The following is a 23,911-nucleotide window of genomic DNA, read 5'->3' as shown; positions in this document are numbered from 1 at the left end:
TTTTGATTACACGCATCTTTTTTGTATTTTCAAACTTCGTTCGAACCATGCTCTCGCTCAAACATGCCAATCTCACAATATGTACAGTTTCTCCAAGAACAAGAACCAAACAAAAACCAAGAACGACAGCTCGCATAGCCCTTCCTCCTCTATGATTATATTGATCCTTTCGGAGGTTAAATCTGTTGAATTAGATGGCAGCTTGAACCTTACCTATGTCTGAAGGAGCGTTTGCATGCAGAAGCCGGTTTCAGCCCAACCAGTCATGCCCTCCTATTTGGGCAGTTAGAGTGCTTGCTGGCAGCTGCACAGGTGGAGGTTCACAGAGAGCTCTTTCCCATTCACCCAGGTCATTGCAGCTGGCCCCGGTGTCTTCTCGAGCAGACAGGGGGATGGGTGGCCGCTCGGACCTCTCACATCTCTGGCGGATCCCTGCCGTGTACGTTTGCTCTTACTGACTGCTGGATGGAACTTTCCCCCGTATTCTCCACCTCGCTGGGTTTGCATGCATTTCCCTTCCTTTTGTGAGATCCAGCGAGTGTGACTGAGATGCAGGGAGGGATAGAGCGTGAACACAGAAGAGGAGAGAGAAAGGGAGGGAGAGAGAGAGAGAGAGAGGGAGAGAGGGAGGGAGGGCGCAGGAGAGAGATGCTTCATTTATTGGCATAAATCAGAAGGGGAGAGAAGAGGAGGGTCTGTGGATAGACTACAGAACATGTCAGTCTAGTCCACATTATAACGTGTGTGCACATCCCAAGAGATACTCTCTGGACATATGTGATTATGGGTAATGTTGCTTTGATATCACTGCATGCAGGGTTTCCCTGTCTGTCCTTGTGCTGTGACACTGATTGTACTAACAAAATATTACTCACGTACTCATATACGTGCCAAGACTGGACGATCAATCATGTACACGAGCACGCACACAGGGAATGCACTGAGGCAAAGAGGTTGTATGTCTCCCCAGGAGAAAATTCACATTAAAGACTTCCACAGGGAGTATGGGATGGATGTGATCTATCCTGCGGGCTGCTCTTTGAAAACCTCCTGGGAGAGGACAGAAGGAACACTAGATTGTTAATCAAATAACCCAGCAAAGTAGCATCTTTAAATACTCAAACCAGTGCAGGATAGTGGAGTAAAGACACTCCCTGAGTGAGGCAATCTGGTGTTTCCTATTTGGCTGGGACCTTGAAGCCAACATTAAAAGGCTTTCGCAAGCCATTTTACTTCTGGAATGTACTTCTGGATATTTTGATGAGTCAAATAGGTGAGAATTCTCCAAAAACACCACCAGCACCCAGTTCTGAGGAAGCTTTTTGGCTGGGACATGGAAGCTGAATGTTAAGTTCACCCTCGATGGCATTTCAGTAATGACATATGTTTTTCAAATCCCTTCTCTTTCAAATCTATTTTCTTTTATTGTTATAAGCTTGGTAAATATTTGGGTTACATTTTATTTTACAGTGCCGTAGTTACATTGTAATTACTTAAATAAGTACTGAGTACTATTAATTAACTACATGTACTTACTATAGAGTTACAGTTAGGGTTAGATTTTGGTTTAGGGTTAGTTACTTGTAATTATGCATAATTTACTGTTATTACTATAATAAGTACATGTAGTTACGTGTAACTACGGAACTGTAAAATAAAGTGTTACCGATATTTGCCACCCAAATTTGTTGTGTCTGTTTTTGCAAAATGATATTATGTTGCTTCTTACAATGCATGTATTACGGTAGTCACGAAATAAAATGTCACCAAATCTTACTATAAACCAGTGGTGGCTCATCAGAGGAGGCAAGGAAAGCAAAGCCTATGCAAAACATTAATGTGGAAAATAGATGAATAACAATTTACTATTTAGTTAATAATTTAGTCATTAATTTAATTTAGTTATTTGACTTCATGAGAAATTGCATTTCATATTTGTAATTTTCATTGTAAAATATAAAATATAGTTTATTAACACAATGCAAGTTATACTTTATATATCTTTGGAATAACATGCACTAATGAATCACAATAAGACCAGAGATGTGTTTTAAGAAAATGAAAATGTTCAGGTTTGATTTCATGTTTCAAACACCACTGCAAGAGTGTGACACTCAAGACATAAATGATTGTGTATGCAGGAGAGATGAAAAAGCATGAGACAAAATGCAATGCAGGAGACATTTACAGAGAGCATGTGGCAGGATACAAAGCAGTTTGCCCAACTCTCCTTTCGCTTGTCAATCAGCTCCTCAGGTTGGGTCAGCGTCATAATTCCAGAGCAGTTTTGATTTACACAGGCTAATGGTGTAGACATGCCTTTGTGTTTAAAACTGACGAAATATGGGGAATTGAAGGTTCTGCATCAGTTGTTTTAATTTGGATTTTCAGATGTGACTAATGATGGTTGTTACCTTTTAAACGTGACTAGATGTAAAAAACAGTCTTCTTTTCAAGGACAGTACTGCTTATGATTCCACTTAGTCATTGAAATGCTAGTGACAAACATAATTTTAAATCATTACATGTACATTGCGCACCTGAAATTATCTTAATAGAGGACCCTGAATACAGTGATACAGCAGACAATTAATTTGTGAAAGTTTACCTATTACTTACCAGTTGTAAGGATCTTGAAATTGTTTATTATATATTCAGAAAATGATAATACAAACTTGCTTGACCAGGGCTCCAGCTAACCTTTCCATTAGACACAAACTAAAGAACTCACCACTTTCTTCTTCATCTGACAGTCGGCATGGATAGGAACATGATATCACACTCTAAAGATCTGTTCCATAAGCTGCCAAATTGACATGCATCTCACCTTTGTTGTCTGTTGCCATATCAGTTGTCTCATTCTAACACCTCATGTCAACCCTTAGTTATAAAAAAGCCAGTAGTCAGGATATGTGAACTACGCTACTGGGCATTTGTTACCAGGTGAAGAGTGAAAACTACTGTCTTTGAATCAGTATCAGCTCTTACAGGGATGGAGTTTGTATGGAGCATCATATACAACGAATGAGACACTGAAAATACCTGATTTGTTTATGCGAGTAAAAGAACTTAGTACCTCTGAAACGTAGTGCATCAGACTATATATTTATATAATTAATTAAATGAATGTTACTGTCAGGTTTATATTCTGTTTTTATGGACTTTCAGTTTGTTTTTCATTTTTCCCCTGTGTTTAGTTTCCTTGGTTACTCATTAATCCCTAGATTGTTTCTATGGTAACCAATTGAGTTGTGCACCTGTGTCTTGTTCAGCTAATTGTTATTCTGTGTATATATGCCCTCAGTTTGTTCTGCTCTGTGTTCGGTATTGACTTTGTGTTTAATGCCAAAGCTGTTCTTTCTCTGTATTTGATTACCGTATTCTGTTCCCTTTTTTGTAACAAAATCCAACTCTCCTCATCTTTATCTTCCTGCTATGTGACAGAATACCAAACCTTAAAAAAGAAGAAAATAGAATTTGCAGCAACTTACCTCTACCCAGAGGACTGTATTATGGAGCTTATTTTAAATGGTCTATCTGTGTACAGTACAATCCTTGAATATCATGGGGAGCTACTGTAGGCCTTTGCCAACCAATGTCTCCACTGTGATTTCTGGTGCTAACGCCAACAACTTCTTTCAGTAGATTTCTATTTGTATTAACAAAAGATAACAGTCTGTATTTCTGGGTTAATTTACATCACTGAAGCAAGTTTAATAGTTTTGGATGGGTTTTGGAGGATTGAATGGTCATGGGTGCACTAGTGAACTTGCTCATGAGTAAAACGGTTCTGTACTTCAACAGGTGCACTTTTAAACTCCTATGGTATCACCAGGTACCTCCAAGAACCACCTCAAGGAGATTTAGAGCGGAGTTTATAAGCAGGGAGTTCAGCGGCTGGTAATGTGGAGGAACTTGGAATATTGAAATATTGTTAATGTATATTGAAACCTTTTTTTTTTTTCAAGAGTCGTTTTTAACTATTCTAGTCACTCACGGTGATACCCCATACATCTGTGGTCTGCAAACATGGTGCCATGGGTTGCACACCTCTGCCATAGCCTATCACAGCCTGGTACCTTTGTCTATTTCTTTTTTTTGCACCCCTTCTTTCATCTACCTCCCTATTGCCTTTTTATTTCACTGTAAGTGCCACCTGAACTAGGACACCACCTCTGTCCTCTACACTGCTCCTTTTCCAAGACTTCAAAGGAGAAGACCAAAATGTGCAGCCAGCAAGCCAGATGTGGTACGTTTTAGCACCTCTGATGAAGGTATCAGAGTGCTGGAAGACATTCTGCAATATTCCAGTGCCAAAGTTGGAATGTTCCACCCGGGTTACAAACCAGTTGCTCTCACACTCTTGTGGGCCTTTGAAAGACTATTCTTTATATTGCTCCAACTCCTGGTCACAGCCCATCTGGATGTACAGCGGTTCCAATTCCAGGTGTGTATGACACCGATAATCTACACACTCCACAGGGATCCATCTGGATACCACTGACCACTGTCAGGAATGTGTTCTATGGCTTTTCCAGCACCTTCAAATCCATTCTGTTTTTGCCACTTGGGTGCAATCTCATGGCAATGCATGTTGATGCCACCACTGTGTGCCTGTAACTATGGAAACAGATGGACAATTGCCTGATACCTAGGACCTCTGGTGGGGGAAATGTGAATCTCTGTTAATATTTGGTAAATTTCCTCCCTTCGCAAGTGATTGATTAAATGATTGATTGGTTTAATCACTTTTCACCGTATCACAAGAGAATACTGGCTGCATCAGTGTTTTGTGTCAAGGGCTTCCTATCTATTGTCATGGGAATAGTGCTAAAAATAGCCTGCTGATTCCAGCCAGTTAAAGCTCACAGAGCAGACAGCCATGACATGTAACAGGAACATAAGTTGTAAAGTCTACAGTCAGATTGGAGGGCCTGAGATCATAAACAGTTCATATACCAAAAAAAAGGGTCAGAAAACATCTCCTTATGAATGTTGAAATTTGTGGCATTTGTAGACCACAGCAACAGATCTTTTGACAGGTCTTGTGACTTCACGGTGTGAGGATAACAAGTGTGTGATCATTTTCTATCACTAAAAATTTAAAGGAATGCTGTAAATGACAATGTTGTTAGAATAATGATTATTGGCAGAATTATAAGAATACATTTATTAGCATTTATGGCATAAATAAATAATTTAAATATTAAATATAAGTATTTTCAAGATAATATATTTTAATAACTAGATTTGTTAATATAAATGACAATATTTAAATGACAATAAGCCATTTATTTCCTTTTGGGAAGAACATGATCATGATGTAATAATGTTTTATACATGTCTTTAAATTTTAGGAAGGGGGCTCTTCACAAGAGGATAATATTTGGAGGTCCTTTTCATCAAAATGTTTAAAAAGCAATGGCCTACATTATGCATTACAGTAGAAGTAAGAAGAAATTTTAAAGCTAAAATCAATGCATATGCATGCACATTTAATGCCATTCAGTCATATTTGATTTTAACGGTATTTGCTGGAACTTCACCAAATATTACCAACGAATCCCAAATTCCAGCATTTCCTCCATAATAAATTAACAATCTGAAACAATCAAAGAAAGCATTTGATCAAAGTCCTGGTATTTTACATTACATATCCCAACTTGCCACGGGCTAACCTTCATACCTAATGCATTAAAAGAGCTGCTAAAACAGATTCTCTCAAATGTTCCAGAGCTTGCCATGCCTCCTTTCATGAGGCATATCTCTTTGGGGGTAGTCAAGGAGGAACTACTCCAAAACGAAAAATCAACTTTGCTTTTACGCTGCTCATGTGATGTTGTATTTCTATTAGCTTTGGATTTCACCCCAGTGAATTTTCACATTGTCAGATTTTTGACTCTTGTTATTATGTTTCCTGTACAAGCAGAACACCCAAACCCCCTTTGTTTATATTTATAATGAAACTGCTGCCCTTGCAGAATGCCTGCGCATGCACTTTATCAGTGCTTTGCATGCTGACTGAGAACCAGCACTGTTTGTGTTATCAGGACAGACATCTGACTATAGCATTCAGCCAATCTCTCGAGAAACATGTGGAGATAACTGTCCTAACTGATGAAAACTTGCATATGAAAATATATTTTGGTCAAGCTGGTTGTTGATTATTGTGCCTAGATGCAAACTGATTGACAACAATTTTTTATGCTGCTTTGATCCATCAAAGCTGCATTTCGGCTAGGATGGCTCAGACATGGAATACTGCATAAAAGCTGTACTAAAATACCGTGTGTGTACAGAATTTGGATGTAACACTGTAAAATATCCATATTTATCATTACACTCTCAGATAAAAATGTTACAACAGCTGTCACTAGGCCAGTACCCTTCTAAAAGTTATTAATATGTGCCCTTTTGGTACTAATATGCCTCCTTTAGGGGTAAATAAGGCGCAAAGCTGTACCTTTTGAAAGGGTACCGCCCCAGTGGCGGTAGCTGTACCATTTTTTGTGTAATTATAGCCTCAACTGTGCCTAGTTTGTCTGCATAACAAAGGTTATACAAATGGATAAAGTTGAATTAATTAAATTAAAATGTTCTTTGTAGGCTCAGAACAAAAGGGGTTCCAATTAAACATATTTCTAAACACTTTTTTGTAGTTCTATTTCATCTTGTTCTACATAATCACTTACGCTAAAGCTGATACTCATAAAATCCATCTACTCAAATACAGAATATTGCTTTAAAAAAAAAAAAAAAATGCTTCATATCAGGTTGCATTTGATTGATTTATCTCTCAGTCTTGAAACCCATATCAATGCCAGTTTCATCATAAGATTCTAGAAAGGGTTTTTGGAGGGCTACTCAAACAACAAGCTGATGCAAGTTCTACTGTATCAGAGAGTCACAACAACTGGTCTCAAATAACTCCTTAAGTAAAAATACATAAAATGACAGTAACAAACATGGATTTGATGTAAAACAAATAATTGATCTAATGCTTTCAGTTTTTGTCTTAAAGGTCCTCTGTTAGCAAGTGGGCTTTTTAGGATCACATTCTCTAACTTATTTACTCGGATACATTTCTCCAGAGCCCTTTCTTATATGATTTCAAACCACAGAAAATGATAAAGATGCATATGGCTCAGTGATAGTGTTGTTAAATTTGAGATCAAAGTGTTTCTTTGAATCATTTTTTTTTAATGAATTGGTCAAACGGATTCACAAAGTAGTCTGAATGAGTCACAAATCTGACTCAAAAGCGAAGTGCCTCAGATGGGTTTTCACAGGAAATCTAAACAAAAGAGACTGACAGTGTAAGCTGATAATGAGTTTTCAGCTTTAAAATACCAAAATGCTGATTAGGTTAGATCTGTTAATGTGACAGTCTTCTTCTCTTCTGCAGAATTGTTTATATTTGTGAAAACTATATCTGCTAAATATCTCCATTGTTCCAAGATGCCATCTGTTTGATATGTTCTTGCAAGCTGTGAATCCATTATGGATAGATGCAGTCATAAAAATGTCAAAAAAAAAAAAATTCCCGAGAAAATACACTGCATAGGTAACATTCAAATGTATGTAGGTAAACATCTCACAACTACGGTATGTGTACATAGGCCTAAATAAAATAATACAGTATTAAGTATGGACAGGGCCAACCTGGTGGTGATGGGAAGAATGGAGGGGGACATTAGTATCATCAACTGCGGATGTGAAACAGAAAATTCAGTGCTTATTTATACCAGGTGTCAAGCAATGATTGGTCAGACATATATTGAATGAATGACGTGGCATTAAAGGTGGGGTATGTATTTTTTCAACAACACTGTTTGGAAGTAAGTCAGGCTGACACCAAACAACAAACGTCTAACCAATCAGCATTAGGGGGCATATGGCGGTCGAGGAGACAGAATGAGCAAGAAGGAGATTTGAAAAAAAAAAAATGCAGAAAGAGAGATGATGAGACACAATACAAAACAGCTCATTAATAAAGCTTTCCAGCACTGGAGAGAGCTAAGCGGGAAGGCCTGAAAACAGACGCGGATGCTGTTTTGATTCCGCTTCACGTGTAAAACTGGGTTTGAGTGTCATGATTGTCTGGGGCTGCTGTGTTGTTGGCGACTAACAACGAACACTTGTTTGTATTTACTCTTGTGTACTGTATGTTAATTTTTTGTGCTTCCTTGTCGTTCGTTCATCATCTGTGCTTTATTTTTCGTGAAGCGTTTTGTTGTGCGTCAGCTGTGATAACAGACATCCACTCTCGTATTGCGTGTAACAGTGGCCAGCTAGTGAGAGTTGTGCAAGTAAACCACTGTACACTGACGACCGCTAGAGAATGCAGTGTTTAGCGTCACTGTGCATTCGCCTTGCCTGCCAGCAGCGATTGGGCCGGGGTTCGAGACCGACTCGAAGCAGGGTGGTTAGGATTGGAGGGTGAGGTTTGGAGGCGGAGCAATGAAGAGAGGGGTGTGTTTGTTTGGGTTGATTTCAGATATCAACAATGTTCAACAGTGTTGTTGAAAAAATACATACCCCACCTTTAAAGTCTTCCTGGTAGAATTTACGCTGGTGCTTTCATTTCTTCAGAGCCCCCAGGAGGAACTGAAAAACTAAAAATAGTACTAGGTAAATAACAGGGGTTATGACGTCGATGATGACGCTTTGGGGAACGCCTTTGGCATGAGCACGTCTGAAGCACTTGTGTAACTAGTCCAATCTTGATTGGTGTTGTGTCGTCCCGTAAAATCCTGTTAACGAGTTGCTTTGAAAACAATAAGCTGATGGTTTCTTTCCATGGTTAAATGACTCTTTTTATAGCTTTATTTCCTGTTTCCGTTTCCGGTTTTATTCTTCACTTTCCATTTTACCTATGTATGTGTGATTTTGTGTATGTGTTTGTTTAGATTAGTTGTGTTTGTGATTTAGTTGTGCACAATACATATTTGGTTATGATTCTCTGGTTGCAACAAAGTAAATTTAATGATTCCTGGTCTTGTTACATACTCTAAACGCTGTGCAGTCGCTGGCCGAACTGATCAATTGATTGTAATATTAATTTAGCTACATCAAGTTAATCATATTAACTGATCCATTCATATTAACTGATTCATTCATAATTAATCATAACAAACTGATTAATTATTAATATTTCCTCTTTGAGCTAATTTGCTACAGCAGGTAAAGTATGATGTACTATATTTCCAACTTTGAAACACTGGGAAATAATACTGTACATTTTGTGACAATATAGACAATCAAGTGGTTGAGATTTGCTATATAGAATACCACTTTACATCAGTGCACATATAGTATACGTGGTAACATTTTATTTCACAGTGTCCTTGTTACACGTTACATGTAGTTACCATAGTAAATTATGCATAATTACATGTACCTAACCCAGAACCAAAACTAATTCTAACCATAACCCTACAGTAGGTACATGTAGTTAATTAAAATGACTCATTACTTGCATTTATAACTGCATTGTAACAAGGACACCTTAAAGTTGACATGAAGAAGTCAGTCAAGTTAACACAACAGATTTCTACTATAATCAAAAATTATATAACAAACACAATAATTGTAACCATTAAAAAGAAAAAAGAAAAAATGTTTTCGCCACCATCTACTACAACTTGTGACGTCACTGGCTTGGTTGTCTTGCCTGAGTTCAACAAATAAAACGGCAGAGAGACAGTTAAAGTGGAGGACAGATAATGAAAGATAAAGACAGAGACAGTGAAAGATGGAAACTAGAAAGCGACAGGGCATCATAAGACAAAAGGGAGGTCACTATTGCATTGCTTTTACAGCAGTACATTCATAAATTGCCGCTGAAATGGAGAACAGTACTATAGAGGCAGAATGCGCAGACAGATTCACATGCATGAAACTTCACAGGGCAAAAAATATTCACAAACAGCAATTCACATGTGCAAAATAAAATTAAATGAAGTGTAATCATATACTTTTATTCATTGTATAATATTTTATTAATTATTAAATTGAGTTATTAATGTTTAGTGATATTGAGGATTATAAAACTGTGAGGTTTTGTTCTGGGGACCCACCTACCACAATTGTATATGCATTGTAAAGAGTACATAATTGATTGCCAGCTCCAGGAGAATGTGAGACAGAGAAACATATTGTGTATCATATCATATGAACATTTAAGTAGCATTTAAGTAGCATATTAGGGTCACACTTTAGATTAGGGTCCAATTCTCACTATTAACTAATTAACTATGACATTTGCCTCAGTAAACTCCTAATTACTGCTTATTAATAGTTATTAAGGTAGTTGTTTAGATTAGGTATTAGGTATGTAGAATATAGTAATATGCATGCTAATAAACAACTAGTTAATCATGATAATTGGACACTAAAGTGTTACAAAAATTAGTATGATTCATTATCTTATCTTTATTATTATATTGAATTTACTATCAGCAGGCTCTGATTTCTGAGAGATGGTAATACAGCTATTTGATTTGTGATCGTGCTGTGTTAATTTCATTCATAGAGTTTACACTCGTTCACTTCACACAATCACTATTACAGCATAGTGATTTTAGAGGTTTATGTATAATATTGTGCTGATTTCCCCTGGTTCACCTGTTATCCAGAAAACACAAGGAGTGGATATGTCTGCGGAATATTTTTTTCCTATTATTTGGTAGAATTTGTTATTCGTTGTAAAGCCATAATCCGTGCCTTTCTGAATAAGGTATTCAGCTTTGGGCACAACCCTAGTCTAGACCCTGAGCAACTTGGGTGCAGCTGGTATATCCATGGGCTGTTCATTGGCAGAGAAAAGCAATGTTTCCATTGATTCCATCACAACTGCTCTGACAGTCACTACACTGGATGCAAGACCACTGAGATTAGCAGAGGTCACTGTGCCCACTGTTCACTGTGCCCCTAAGAATGTCTTATCTTCCAACATCAGTAGGAGATGAGTTTTCACCTCATTCAGTTTCCTGAGTTTCTCAGCTTCATCACTACAACACTCACCTTTACTGGTTCGTTGGATCTGTCCTCTGATGGGAACCACCAAGCCACTTGGTGGAGGTAGACGCTTCGGACCTTGGAGTTGAGGCAGTGCTATCCCAAAGAGGAAATGACTAGAAAATCTATCCATACACCTTCTCCTCACAGCTCTTGTCATGAGGTCTGGCATTGTTGTTTTGCCAGTAGGGGCACTCAGATGTTTGTGCGCTATTAGTTTCCAGCCATTTTGTAACTACACTAACTGTGAGTGTGCCCAGTTTCTTTGCTTGGTGTGTGAACATTAAGCTTTCTACCGGAGTCTTCCATTGGCCCTTAAGGAGCTCTTGTTTCATTGATTCTGGAACTTTCCGGATTTATTTTTTTTTATTTTTTTTTATTTATTTATTTATTTTTTTTATCTTGTGGATTTAACTTAAGAAATATCTCAGTTCTTTTAGCTTGCTATTTTGGATTACATTTTTTTTATTTTTTATTTTGCATACTGCCTTCCTTTTGGATTTACCTTTTGATCTGAGCCTTTTCACTACTGTGGATTTTAGTTTTTGCCATATTTATTTATTTATTTATTTATTTATTTTATTAAACTTCAATTTGGACTTTAGTGCTGTGTAGGCTTCCCTTCTGATTTAACTACCTGCTCTGTGACTCATGGTGTGAGACGCTGTCTCTCATGCTGGAGACTCACATACCAATCCGAACCATGACAATTTCAGCATTGCCAGAGGCTGTTTATTTGCTGCCTAAGGTATCAGTTTAGTACTAGAGACTGGTATTGTACAGAAGGCAAAAAAATTGGTTTCAATCCAATGCTACACCCTAACCACAAAAATAATAATCTAAAATATGAGTGGTCTTTCAGGAAGATACTTAAGCAGCTCAAGCATTTTCTTGGTGTTGTTTTTTCTCCATTAGTTACTTTTAGGCCAAAAAAGGACATAATCATTATTTGGAAGTAGAGTTGGCTGTGGTGTCTGGCCCTCATGCCTATGAATTTATCTTGTCAACTGTAGGCTTACATTCTGAATTTTAATGCACACATTATTTTATGACTGTGATGTCCGATGACAAGGCCACACATTAATACGGTGAACAAAATAATGCACACATGCACACATCATCCTCTCTTGCCTTCGCTGTATTTTGATTGTCCTTAGTATATTTAATGATTAAACACAGATCGCAATATATTTCATAAAAATGACAGACACAGATTTGGTTTTATTTCCAATTTGCATTTATTTCATGCTTCATTTGACTAGTTTGGGTGCAAAATTTATAGTTAGTGTTTTGTTGTTGTTGTTGTTGTTGTTGTTGTTATCATTTGTCTCTTTTGAGTTTAAGTTAACTGAGTGAGGAGGACAGAGGTTAGGTGCTGTCTGGTGGGACTGCTCTGTATTTCCGGCAGAGGTCCGTTTCTTTAAAGGATCGGCTGGCTTCAGTTGCCGTGTTTGTTTGTTTATTTGGTTACTTTGTTTATTATAATTATTTTATGTGCATATTATTAATTATTTTGTTTATGATTTTTTTTCTTTTTAAAAATGAATTAATTAATGTATTCTAATTGTTTTAAGTGATGTGTTTGTTTTATTCCCTGTGTGTAATTGTCATGCACTAGTCCTTTGTGTATATAATTTCCCCTTGTGTGTCATTTAGGAGGTCATGTTTTTGTTTGGAAATCCTGTGTTCCTTGCCTTTGACTCCTTGGTCCCTCACAATGGACCTCATTTATCAATCTAATGTAGAAACAAGCGCAGATCCGAGCGCAGAGATAATCTTATGACAGGGTTCATGTGTGATTCATCAAAGATTCGCGTACTGGCAATCTTATCGTACGAATGATCGTACGTTGATAAATGTGGCGGCTGAAAACAATCGTCATTTAAATATCATGCCCCTAAAAATTCACATTTTAGAAGCCTCGCCCCTAGAGTTTCGGACATGGAGAAACGTAACCCGGCCAAGAAGAGGAAGTAATATCATGAAAGAGAAATTCATTTTACACCAAAAACACCCGTTAACCTCATAATTGCAAACAATTAGATTAATTTATATGTATATACCGGTAAATAAAACAAAACATTCAAAGGCCTATTGTACTGTAGTTCCCTCCACAACAAAACAATAATGAAAAATAAGTTATAAAATTAAACATTAAACTATAAAATAAAGCATAAATTAGATAGTCATAGTGGCGTTCATTAAAAACAACATAAGTCAAGCCAAAATGAATTTCTTTAGGCTAAAGTGAAACTGATGGGCTCGAGCCTCTCTCATTTGGCAAAAATCCAAATATGTTTCTATATTTGCATATAACATTTTGCTAAATTATTATTCATTATGTAAACAATAAAGGCTTTGTACTTCACTCATGCTCCAATATCCACGTAAAACAGCATCCTTCACATGCACAAAAATGTGTGTGGTTGGGCGCTGGGCACGTTGATTTACAGAAGACCATTTCATTTGGGCAGTGTAACTTTTATGTTTGGTTGACTGCATTTTAGTTTGATGATGAATGGTTGAAATGTCAAGTTATAAATGCTAGAACTGATATTGTGTGCGCGCGTGGCGCCTGCGCAATCACTTGGATTTAATAGAGTGTTGCAAAAACTAGCATCACACAGTTGATGCTACAGTGAGGCAGAAGCCCACAGAAGTCATGCATATGTAATAGTGGTGTAATGGTTCAAATTACTCACGGTATGGGTTTTATCAAGGTTTCTGTATGGTTCAGTATGTTTAGGGAAAAAAAGGCTACTGTCAACTAAAAATAAAGAAAATAAGAACAAATCATCAAACTACAAGCAACAGCACAAATAAATACAATAGAGCAAAGATACAAATAAAATAAGCAGTGCTTTTCAGGTTTTTTAGATATCTTACATTATTTTTCAGGTACAGGAATTGAATCAAATGTAAAATATCATTGCATATAATCTTCACTGTATAAATTAAATAAATATTAATCATTATTAAAGTTACAAAAGCTATTCAGTCAAGAGCAGTGAGTGATTTCCTTGTCTTTTGTTGTTTGGTTAACATTAGGGTTTACTCACACTAGGCGCTCTGAACCGTGCCCGAGCACGTTTGACCCCCAAAGCCCGGTTCATTTGACAAGTGTGATTGCTCCATTCCATGCCCGGGCGCGGTTCGTTTAGCTAGCCCTGGCCCGCTTGGAAGAGGTGCGGTTCGGTTCAGTTGGGCTTGAGCGTGGTTCACATGCAGTGTGAGCGCTAACTGTGCCAGAGCACGGAACAGTTACTACTTTTGTGTGCGCTACTGTCATCATTATGACCGGCAAACATCTTTATTACTACTTTGATAGTACACTTATCAATTCATGTAATTAATTCGAGTGTATTTGGGTTTATAACGGGTCTGATTCTCACATTATTGATGAACAGGAATTGTAGTTTGCAAGTAAAGCTGCAAATTCCTCCATTAATATCATAATTGTTGTTATATAAAAAAGAAATTTACAAACAAATTACAAACAATACAAAAAATACGATAAAGATACAAATGAAATAAACTTGTTTTTCAGATACAGTAGGTTTATTTACCATGTATACATTTATTTAACATCTTTTATTGTTTATTAACATTATTGACAGACAAATATTTAATTAGACTACTGTCCCTTTAAGACCGAATCCATGGATGTAATATACTTACACATATCCTGTTTTCACCCACCTGTTTACGTCCACTTAAGCCATAACCTACTGTATTTACGTGAGAAACTACATATGATGGACATTTTGACAACTATGTGCGCATTTGACCATTCAAGTCAAGGAGAACTGATCGCGCACAGTCTGAGAGAACAGGGATCGCTCGTAAGGAAAGAGGGAGAGCGCGCGCCAGAGAGTGCTTCTAGTCTGTGTCATTCAGCGCGATTACGCGTATCCCGCCTTCACTTGTTCGAGGACGAATTGATTGGAGTGTTCTTGCGTGACAGAACACTAGGCTACTAGTACTATTCGTCCTGTGTTCACCCAGTTGTAACGAAATTTTAGGAAAGATGAAATAAGGGACAAAACATGATTTTTTCGTAATAAGTCGGGACACTAAAAAAGAGCTGAAATACGGGACTGTCCCGGGAAAAACGGGACGTCTGGTCACCCTTTGACGTAAGCGTGCTCCAGCCTGGAACATTAAGTGCAAAGTGAGTGCAGGCCAGCGGGGGAGTGGGGAGGGGGGACAATTGTGCTCGGGCTCGTTTCAAGGCAACCGTGCCTAGTGTGAGTACACCCTAAAAACACAGAATACTGATACACATGCGTTGTCTTTCTCGACTGTTCACCTTCACTTTGTGGTATATGCAGGTGCATATAGGCTATTAAAGTAACTACGTCTGTGATTATTGATGCTATTACATCAATTTTCCACTAGAGGGCAGTGTTACGAAGTTTAAGGTGGCAAGTTGTTACATCCAGCCGGTGTGTTTATGTGTGCGGCATTAAAAAGACGACTAACAGTCACAGTGATCTCTTCTCATGCTTTATGAATAAAAACCCACATATGACATGGTGTCAGAAGTGCTGGCTGTCGTCATCGTTATAAGGAACAGTCAAGATATCGGCAAGAAGGGCGGAAATATTTTAAGATGAGGCACGGCTACGAGCAAAAGCTGCGTGCACATCAGACAAAAAAATGAAGCATTTCAAGCCACCTTCAGCGATGACATTGACTGGCAACGTGAGTGAAAATTGGCGCAAATGGGAGCAGAGATTTGTGTTGTACATGACGGCAGCTGAGCTCTCTAAAAAGAGTATGACAGTTCAAGTTGCAGTTCTGCTACACTCATTAGGTGAGGATGCACTAGAGATTTACAACACTTTTGAAATTGCAAAAGAAGAACCAGAAGAAGTGACAGTTGACAAGATTTTGGAAGCTTTCAGAAACTACTGCACACCTAAAAAGAATGTGGTGTTTGAGAGACATCAGTTCTGGACATGCGTGATGCATGAGCCAATGCAGATTGATAAATTTGTTACAGAACTCAGGCAAAAAAGCAAAAATTGTGAATTTGGAACGTCAGAGGATGACATGATAAGAGACAAAATTGTCTTTAGTGTGACAGACAAAAGTGTAACAGAAAAACTGCTGAGAAAACCAAATCTGACTCTACAGGCCATAGACATATGCAGAGCATCTGAGATTGCTAAGGAAAGAATAAACATAATGGCATCAGCAAAAAAGGAAAGTGAAGTGCATGCATTTGACATGACTAAAGGAGCAAAATACAAAAACAAGCCCTTTAAAGCCACACCGTCACACAACAAAAAAGAGAAAGTCAGCGGCACATCAAAAGCATGTCCCAGATGTGGACAGACACCCGCACCAAGATCATGTCCAGCATGTGGGGCTAAATGCAGAGCATGTGGCAAAGCCATCCATTTTGCAAAAATGTGCAAGATGAAATCTGTGCAGACACTCCAAGCTGTTGATAGTTTGTTTATGGGGACCCTTCAATGTACACAGATAAATGCAATCTGTAAAAATGAAGAATCATGGTACACAACCATGACTATCAGAGGTATCCCTATTGAATTCAAACTAGACACTGGTGATGATGCAAATGTCCTGCCACTTGAACAAATCAGAAATCTACCTGGTGATGTCATACTCAAACCCACAGAGACCATGCTAGTGGCTTATGGTGGTGCAAGGATCAAACCGGCTGGTTATGCATTCCTGAAGTGCCACAAGGGACAAAAGGAATCAAGGCTGTTGTTCTTTGTTATGGAACAGTCAACACCACCAATACTGGGCAGAGCTGCATGTGAACAACTGAATCTGATCAAGCGTATCGACCTGGTGAGAGCAACCGTGCCTACTACAAAAGATGAACTAGTGAAGCAATATCCATAGGTGTTCCAAGGGCTAGGAGAATTTCCAGGTGAGCATCACATATACATTGATCCAGAGATTCCTCCAGTGATTCATGGATGTAGAAAGATTCCCCTGGCCATAATGGACAGACTAAAAGAAACTCTGGATCAGTTAGTGCAGACGTCATTGCGCCTGTCATAGAGCCAACAAAATGGGTCAACAGTCTGGTGGTAACTGAAAAGAAAAATGGCTCGCTTAGACTTTGTCTTGATCCTCGTGAACTAAACGGCAATCAGACGCCAACACTACTCTATACCAACACTAGGGGATGTACAGAGCAAACTGGCTGGTAACAAACTCTTCACAATTTTGGACGAAAAGGATCGGTACAGGCAGATTAAGCTAGACAAAGCTTCATCATTGCTGTTTACTTTTAACACACCTTGGGGACGCTTCAGGTTCAAATGTCTTCCATTTGGCCTAATTTTGTTCCAGCAAAAGAACAGTGAAGCCTTTGGTGACATAAGTGGTGTCCATGTGATTGCTGATGATATGATCATTGCAGCGGTTGATGAGAAGGAGCACACAGAAATTCTGCACAAAGTGATGGTCAGAGCCAAAGAACTGAACATCAAGTTCAACGCGGACAAAATACAGTACAAAGTCACAAAAGTGAGTTACATGGGCCACATAGTAAGTGCAGAGGGCGTACTTAAGGAAAAGGTAGAAGCAATTGTCAACATCCCGCTCCTGAAGACAAAAAAGGCCGACAGAGACTGCTGGGCATGACAAAATACTTGTCACAGTACATAAAAAATGAAGCAGTTTTGACTGCTCCATTAAGACAGTTGCAGAGAAAAGACTCACAATGGTTGTGGATACCTGAGCATGATGCAGCACTGGACAACTAAAAAAAAGCACTCACTGAGGCTCCCGTGTTAAGGTTTTTTGACCCGAACCAGCAAATTGTGCTTCAAGCAGACGCATCAAAGGATGGCCTCGGTGCATGTTTACTGCAACAAGAACGCCCAATTGCATATGCGTCAAGAGCACTGACAGATGCTGAGCGCAATTATGCGCGGTGTTTTTTTTCTACACGTAAATTCCATCATTATGTTTTTGGAGCATCTGTGATTGTACATTCTGATCACAAGCCACTGGAGGCAATTTTCACAAAGCCCCTGAGTCAAGCTCCAGCCTGTCTGCAAAGAATGCTTCTGCAGTTGCTGCATTACAATCTGCAGGTGAGCTACACCCCAGGAAAAGACATGCTGATAGCCGACGCTCTGTCTAGGGCATTTCTGTCTGAAGACAAGCTGCATGATGAAAACATGGATGGTGAGGAAAGAGTACAGTATCTCACAGAAGTGAGTACACCACTCACATTTTTGTAAATATTTTATTATATCTTTTCATGTGACAACACTAAAGAAATGACACTTTGTAAAGTACAATGTAAAGTAGTGAGTGTACAGCTTGTATAACAGTGTAAATTTGCTGTCCCCTTAAAATAACTCAACACACAGCCATTAATGTCTAAACCGCTGGCCACAAAAGTGAGTACACCCCTAAGTAAAAATGTCCAAATTGGTCCTAATTAGCCATTTTCTCTCCCCGGTGTCATGTGACTCATTAGTATTACAAGGTCTCAGGTGTGAACAAGGAGCAGGTGTGTTAAATTTGGTGTTATCGCTCTCACTCTCTCATACTGGTCACGTTCAACATGGCACCTTATGGCAAAGAACTCTCGGAGGATCTGAAAAAAAGAATTGTTGCTCTACATAAAGATGGCGTAAGCTATAAGAAGATTGCCCTGAAACTGAGCTGCAGAACGGTGGCCAAGACCATACAGCAGTTTAACAGGACAGGTTCCACTCAGAACAGGCCTCGCCATGGTCGACCAAAGAAGTTGAGTGCACGTGCTCAGCGTCATATTCAGTGGTTGTGTTTGGGAAATAGACATGTGAGTGCTGCTAGCATTGCTGCAGAGGTTGAAGGGGTGGGGGGGTCAGCCTGTCAGTGCTCAGACCATATGCCGCACACTGCATCAAATTGGTCCCTCATTGAGGGAATCATGAATGCCAACATGTACTGTGACATACTGAAGCAGAGCATGATCCTCTCCCTTCGGAGACTGAGCCGCAGGGCAGTATTCCAACATGATAACAACCCCAAACACAACTCCAAGACGACCACTGCCGTGCTAAAGAAGCTGAGGGTACCTAAACCCTGTTGAGCATCTGTAGGGCATCCTCAAACTGAAGGTGGAGGAGCGCAAGGTCTCTAACATTCACCAACTCCGTGATGTCGTCATGGAGGAGTGGAAGAGGACTCCAGTGGCAACCTGTGAAGCTCTGGTGAACTTCATGCCCAAGAGGGTTAAGGCAGTGCTGGAAAATAATGGTGGCCACACAAAATATTGACACTTTGGGCCCAATTTGGACATTTTCACTTAGGGGTGTACTCACTTTTGTGGCCAGAGGTTTAGACATTAATGGCTGTATGTTGAGTTATTTTGAGGGGACAGCAAATTTACACTGTTATACAAGTTGTACACTCGCTACTTTACATTGTAGCAAAGTGTCATTTCTTCAGTGTTGTCACATGAAAAGATATAATAAAATATTTACAAAAATGTGAGGGGGTGTACTCACTTCTGTGAGATACTGTAGTTTATGCAATGGAAGCACTGAGGCCATGTGCACTGAAGTGCTTGAAAGGCTCAAGTCAGAGACAAAAGCAGATGAAACATCTTCAAAGCTAAGAGAAGCACACCAGCGAGGATGGCCTGTCCACAAGAAACAGCTCGACAAAGATCTGAGGAGTTATTGGTCCATCAAAGACATAATAAGAATCTGTGACGGATTGATGATGACAAATGACAAATTCATCATCCTAAGAGGTATGCGGCCAGTAATACTGGAAAGACTGCATGCAGCTCATCAAGGAGTACAACGCACAAAGGAACATGCAAGGAGATACTTGTACTGGCCAGGCATGTCTACAGAGATCCAGAACATGGTCAAAGATGTACTGTGTGCCAGCAGCTAATGCCAAAGAACCAAAAAGAGCCATTGAAACCCCATGAAATGCCAGAGCTTCCATGGTACAAGTTGGGCGTGGATATATTCGAGCTCAAAGGTCATCATTTCTCCTTACTGTTGATTACATTTCAAAATACCCAGAAGTTCAACAGATTCCTGACAAAGCTGCTCACACAGTAGTTGGAAAACTGAAAGCAGTATTCACTAGGCAAGGCATACCGAAGGAGATTATAAGTGATCATGTGCCATTTTCTAGTGCAGAGGTGCGTGAGTTTGCAAAAGACTGGGGCATAAACTGGAAATATTCAAGCCCAGGATACCCACAGTCTAATGGGATGGCTGAGCGGTCCATAAAAACAATCAAGCTAATGCTAAAGAAAACTTAGCAAGCTCAGATGGATCCACATCTTGCACTTCTATATCTGAAAAACACCCCGGTGACTGGACTTGGATACTCACCAGCTGAAATGCTCATGGGCCGTGTGTTACGGAGCACCCTCCCAATAGCCAGTGGGGCTCTGATACCAAAGCAGCCTAAAGAAAAGGTTGGTACACCAACAGCAGAGGCAAGCACATTACTTCAACCAACATGCCAAACCTCTGTGATTCAGCCAGGATCAGTCGTTAGGGTGGAAACATCACAGGGTTGGAAGCTAGCAATGGTGACAGAACAAAGGCCAGAGCCACGTTCCTACAACATTGTGACGGATTCTGGTCAGACATACAGAAGGAAGAGGAGACACTTACGTGCAAGCAAAGAAACAGCTCTACCAGGTGTTGTGGAGGAAGTTGAAGGCGATGACAGAGAACGGTCAGTACAGGAGGACAATGTGCAAGATCAAACTGTGGTGGCTGAAAACACTGAGCAAGGATATTGTACTAGGAGTGAGAGGTTTGTAAAAAAGCCAATTAGATTTAGTGATTTTGAAATGGGCTAAGAAGAAGAAGAAGAAGAAAAGGAAGTTAGAAAACAAATATGGTCGTGTTCTGTGTGTTTTGGTTGAAAGACAAATAACAAACATGTAAGCAGGTGCTGTTTATTATTCCAGTTGTTTTGAACTGTATAATAATTGAGTGGTCATACTTGTTTATTACATGTTGGTGAATGAGTATGTTTCTTTTCCTGCATTTTCTCTTAAATGTCCTAAAAAAGGGGGATGTAGTATATGCAGGTGCATATAGGCTATTAAAGTAACTACGTCTGTGAATATTGATGCTATTACATCAACGTTCCACTAGAGGGCAGTGTTACGAAGTTTAAGGTGGCAAGTTGTTACATCCAGACGGTGTTTATGTGTGCGGCATTAAAAAGACGACTGACAGTCACAGCGATCTCTTCTCATGCTTTATGAATAAAAACCCACATATGACACACTTAAGACATAACCTACTATGTTTGCTAGGATACTCACCACGACGGGCATGTTGACAGGATTTTTGTGTGAATTTGTCAGTTCAAATGCAAGACTTGAAAGAGAACTCAGTATTTGTGAGCTGTCTGAGATTCGGCTTTCTTTGTGCATGCTTCAGATAAGTGCACACACAAACCTTCTTACAGCATCCGCGCAAGTTCTCTTTCATGTCTTCTTGCGCTTGAATGTTTAAATTGGCAAGGCTTAAATGAGTATATTTTAAACACAGATAGCAACATGTGCTGTTCAAGTTTCATTCTCCACAGAGAGCCAAGGCCCACAGCAGACCCAGTGCCTGAGCCTGAGCCTGCGCCCACCACAAGACCAGAGCCAACAACCACCAAGGACCCAGATGGAGAAGGTCACCCTGGAGCTAGAGCCTGTAGGCATACTCGTCCCGGAGCCCAAGCATGTCGTATGGTCTGACAAGGTGCAAGAGCTGACCGTGTTCGTCCCCTATGTCTGCCTGGTGTACTTTGTTGTAGTTAGACTGTTTGGAGTTGGGACCCAGGTGATGACGGCATAAATGACTGGTCATTTTAGAGGATACGGCACTCCTATTGAACAAAGTTTACAAAGAGTGACTGTTTTCTCCACTTTTTTTTTTTTTTTTTTTTTTTTGATAATTTCTGTTTTTGTAACATATTGGCAAGCCAGAATGCGTATCCATTTACAGAAACATACACTGACCAGGCATAACATTATGACCACATTCCTAATATTGTGTTGGTCCCCCTTTTGCTGCCAAAACAGCCCTCAAGGCATGGACTCCAGTAGACCCCTGAAGGTGTGCTGTGGTATCTGGCACCAAGATGTTAGCAGCAGATCCTTTAAGTTCTGTAAGTTGCTAGGTGGGCCCTCCGTGGATTGGACTTGCTTGTTCAGCACCTCCCACAGATGCTTGATTGGATTGAGATCTGGAGAATTTGGAGGCCAAGTCAACACCTCAAACTCGTTGTTGTGCCCTCATATCTTCTTCAACTTCTCCTTGGCTCCTCCCTGCATCGGCTCCTCCATGGATATTAAATATTAGGTAATATAAGTGCAATAAAAGACACTTTTATAGAAGCTGTTTTTATATTTTCATGTGTTTAAGGTGTTTTTTGTTATAAATCCCATAGATTATTATTAGTAATATTATTGTTGTTGTTGTTATACTGTAGAAACCATACATCCATGGTAATGAAGAGCATGTTTTTTTTTTTTTTTTTGCCTGTGTCGTGATCTTACAGTTTAACTCTGTATTCTAGAATGGCTTATTCCACAATCTCGGTGTGGAGACTGGGAAATAAAGGCAGACCCCAACGTGAAGACTGTGACTGAGTCTGCAGGAAGCGCTCATCTAGCTTGTATTTTTTTTGTGCTTTTTGCTTCTCTGATGGCCATTCAAGATTTAATTTGGCTGCTGCTTTGGTCACAACCTCCATCAGCTCCTCAAAAGCAGGGGATTGGCATGGCAAATCCTCAATCTCTTCTGCCTCGATGCTTAGAACATCTAGATCCTCAGAACTAGATAATTCTAGCATCGGGTTCTCATCCAGGCCGGAGGAAGCCGCAGCGTGGATTTCCGATCCCTGAATGGGAACAATAGAGCTGACTGATGAGAGCTGAGAGAGGTCCGAAGCCATCTTGAGCTCGTCAGCCAGCTCCATTTTTTTGATCACCGTGTTTGTAAACTCTGCGCTGCTTTGGCAGACGTGGGTCCCGAACCACGGGGAGCATGAGCCAGTCCCATATCATCATACAGAGCCAGGCGGGAGCGGAGTGTTCTGAGTGGCAGCTGCTCACAACTCGCACAGGCAGGACCCTCGACTGCTGCCCGGCATGCTCCACTTCAAAGCACATCACACACAAAGTGAGTATGCATCCCCATTCGAAATACATCTGGGACAGGGAGACGCACTTCTCTTATATTGCCTCTCACTCACCATAAAACAGGATAAAGAACACCAAATAGGACTAACAACAACACAGAACGCTTGCTAAAAAGCAGAAGTTAACACTGTTGTGTGCCAGCTCCCCTTTGTAGCTTCCGTTTACGCCGTCACATGTGACGTCATGTTGCAACACCAATTGAGATTGGACTAGTTCAACACATGCTTCAGATGCTGTCACACTGGAGGTGTTCCCCAAAGTGTCTGCGTCTTTGACGCAGCGCGAGTTCCCTCGAAAGGAAACAATGTCCTGCAGAGTTTGGCTCCAACCCTAATTAAACACACCTGAACAAGCTAATCAATGTCTTTGGGATTACTAGAAAGCTACAAGCAGGTGAGTCTTTTTATCAGGGTTGGAGCTGAGCTCTGCAGAATAGTGGCCCTCCATGACTGAAGTTACCCACCCCTGAACTGAGTTACATTATAACTGTCATAACTTCAATGGGACTCTTGATACACTAATCTGAGTTTAATGGCACACAAGTCTGCGAGCCCATTCTAATTATGAAAATAGCCTGCAGCAAGGAACAAAACTTTTTCCTGCTTGAAAATACTTCTTTTGCATTGGTCAAGCCAAACTCGAGAGGTGTGACCTCGGTAGAAGTTAAAAGCCACTATTTTTGTGACCTTAGTTGTTCATGGGTGGAAAACAGTTAAAGAG

General features: G+C 39.7%; 1 protein-coding gene and 1 long non-coding RNA gene across 4 annotated transcripts in view; one reads left to right on the top strand and one right to left on the bottom strand.

The window, feature by feature from the left end:
* Nucleotides 1-561, bottom strand: part of frmpd3 (FERM and PDZ domain containing 3) — a 166,671-nt gene extending 166,110 nt beyond the window's left edge. For all 3 annotated transcript variants that reach the window (XM_051860800.1, XM_051860802.1, XM_051860803.1), the window contains exon 1: nucleotides 214-561. The gene's annotated coding sequence lies outside the window, so the exon portion shown is untranslated. The remainder of the gene's footprint in view (nucleotides 1-213) is intronic.
* LOC127494726 (uncharacterized) overlaps nucleotides 1-23,911 on the top strand; it is a 578,474-nt gene that overhangs the window by 69,526 nt on the left and 485,037 nt on the right. The gene's annotated exons all lie outside the window — the stretch shown is intronic.

This window comes from Ctenopharyngodon idella, chromosome 14 (genome assembly GCF_019924925.1).
Source record: "Ctenopharyngodon idella isolate HZGC_01 chromosome 14, HZGC01, whole genome shotgun sequence".
Classification (NCBI taxonomy): domain Eukaryota; kingdom Metazoa; phylum Chordata; class Actinopteri; order Cypriniformes; family Xenocyprididae; genus Ctenopharyngodon; species Ctenopharyngodon idella.
The sequence above is the reverse complement of the archived record's forward strand: the minus strand, read 5'-3'. Positions and strand labels throughout refer to the sequence as shown.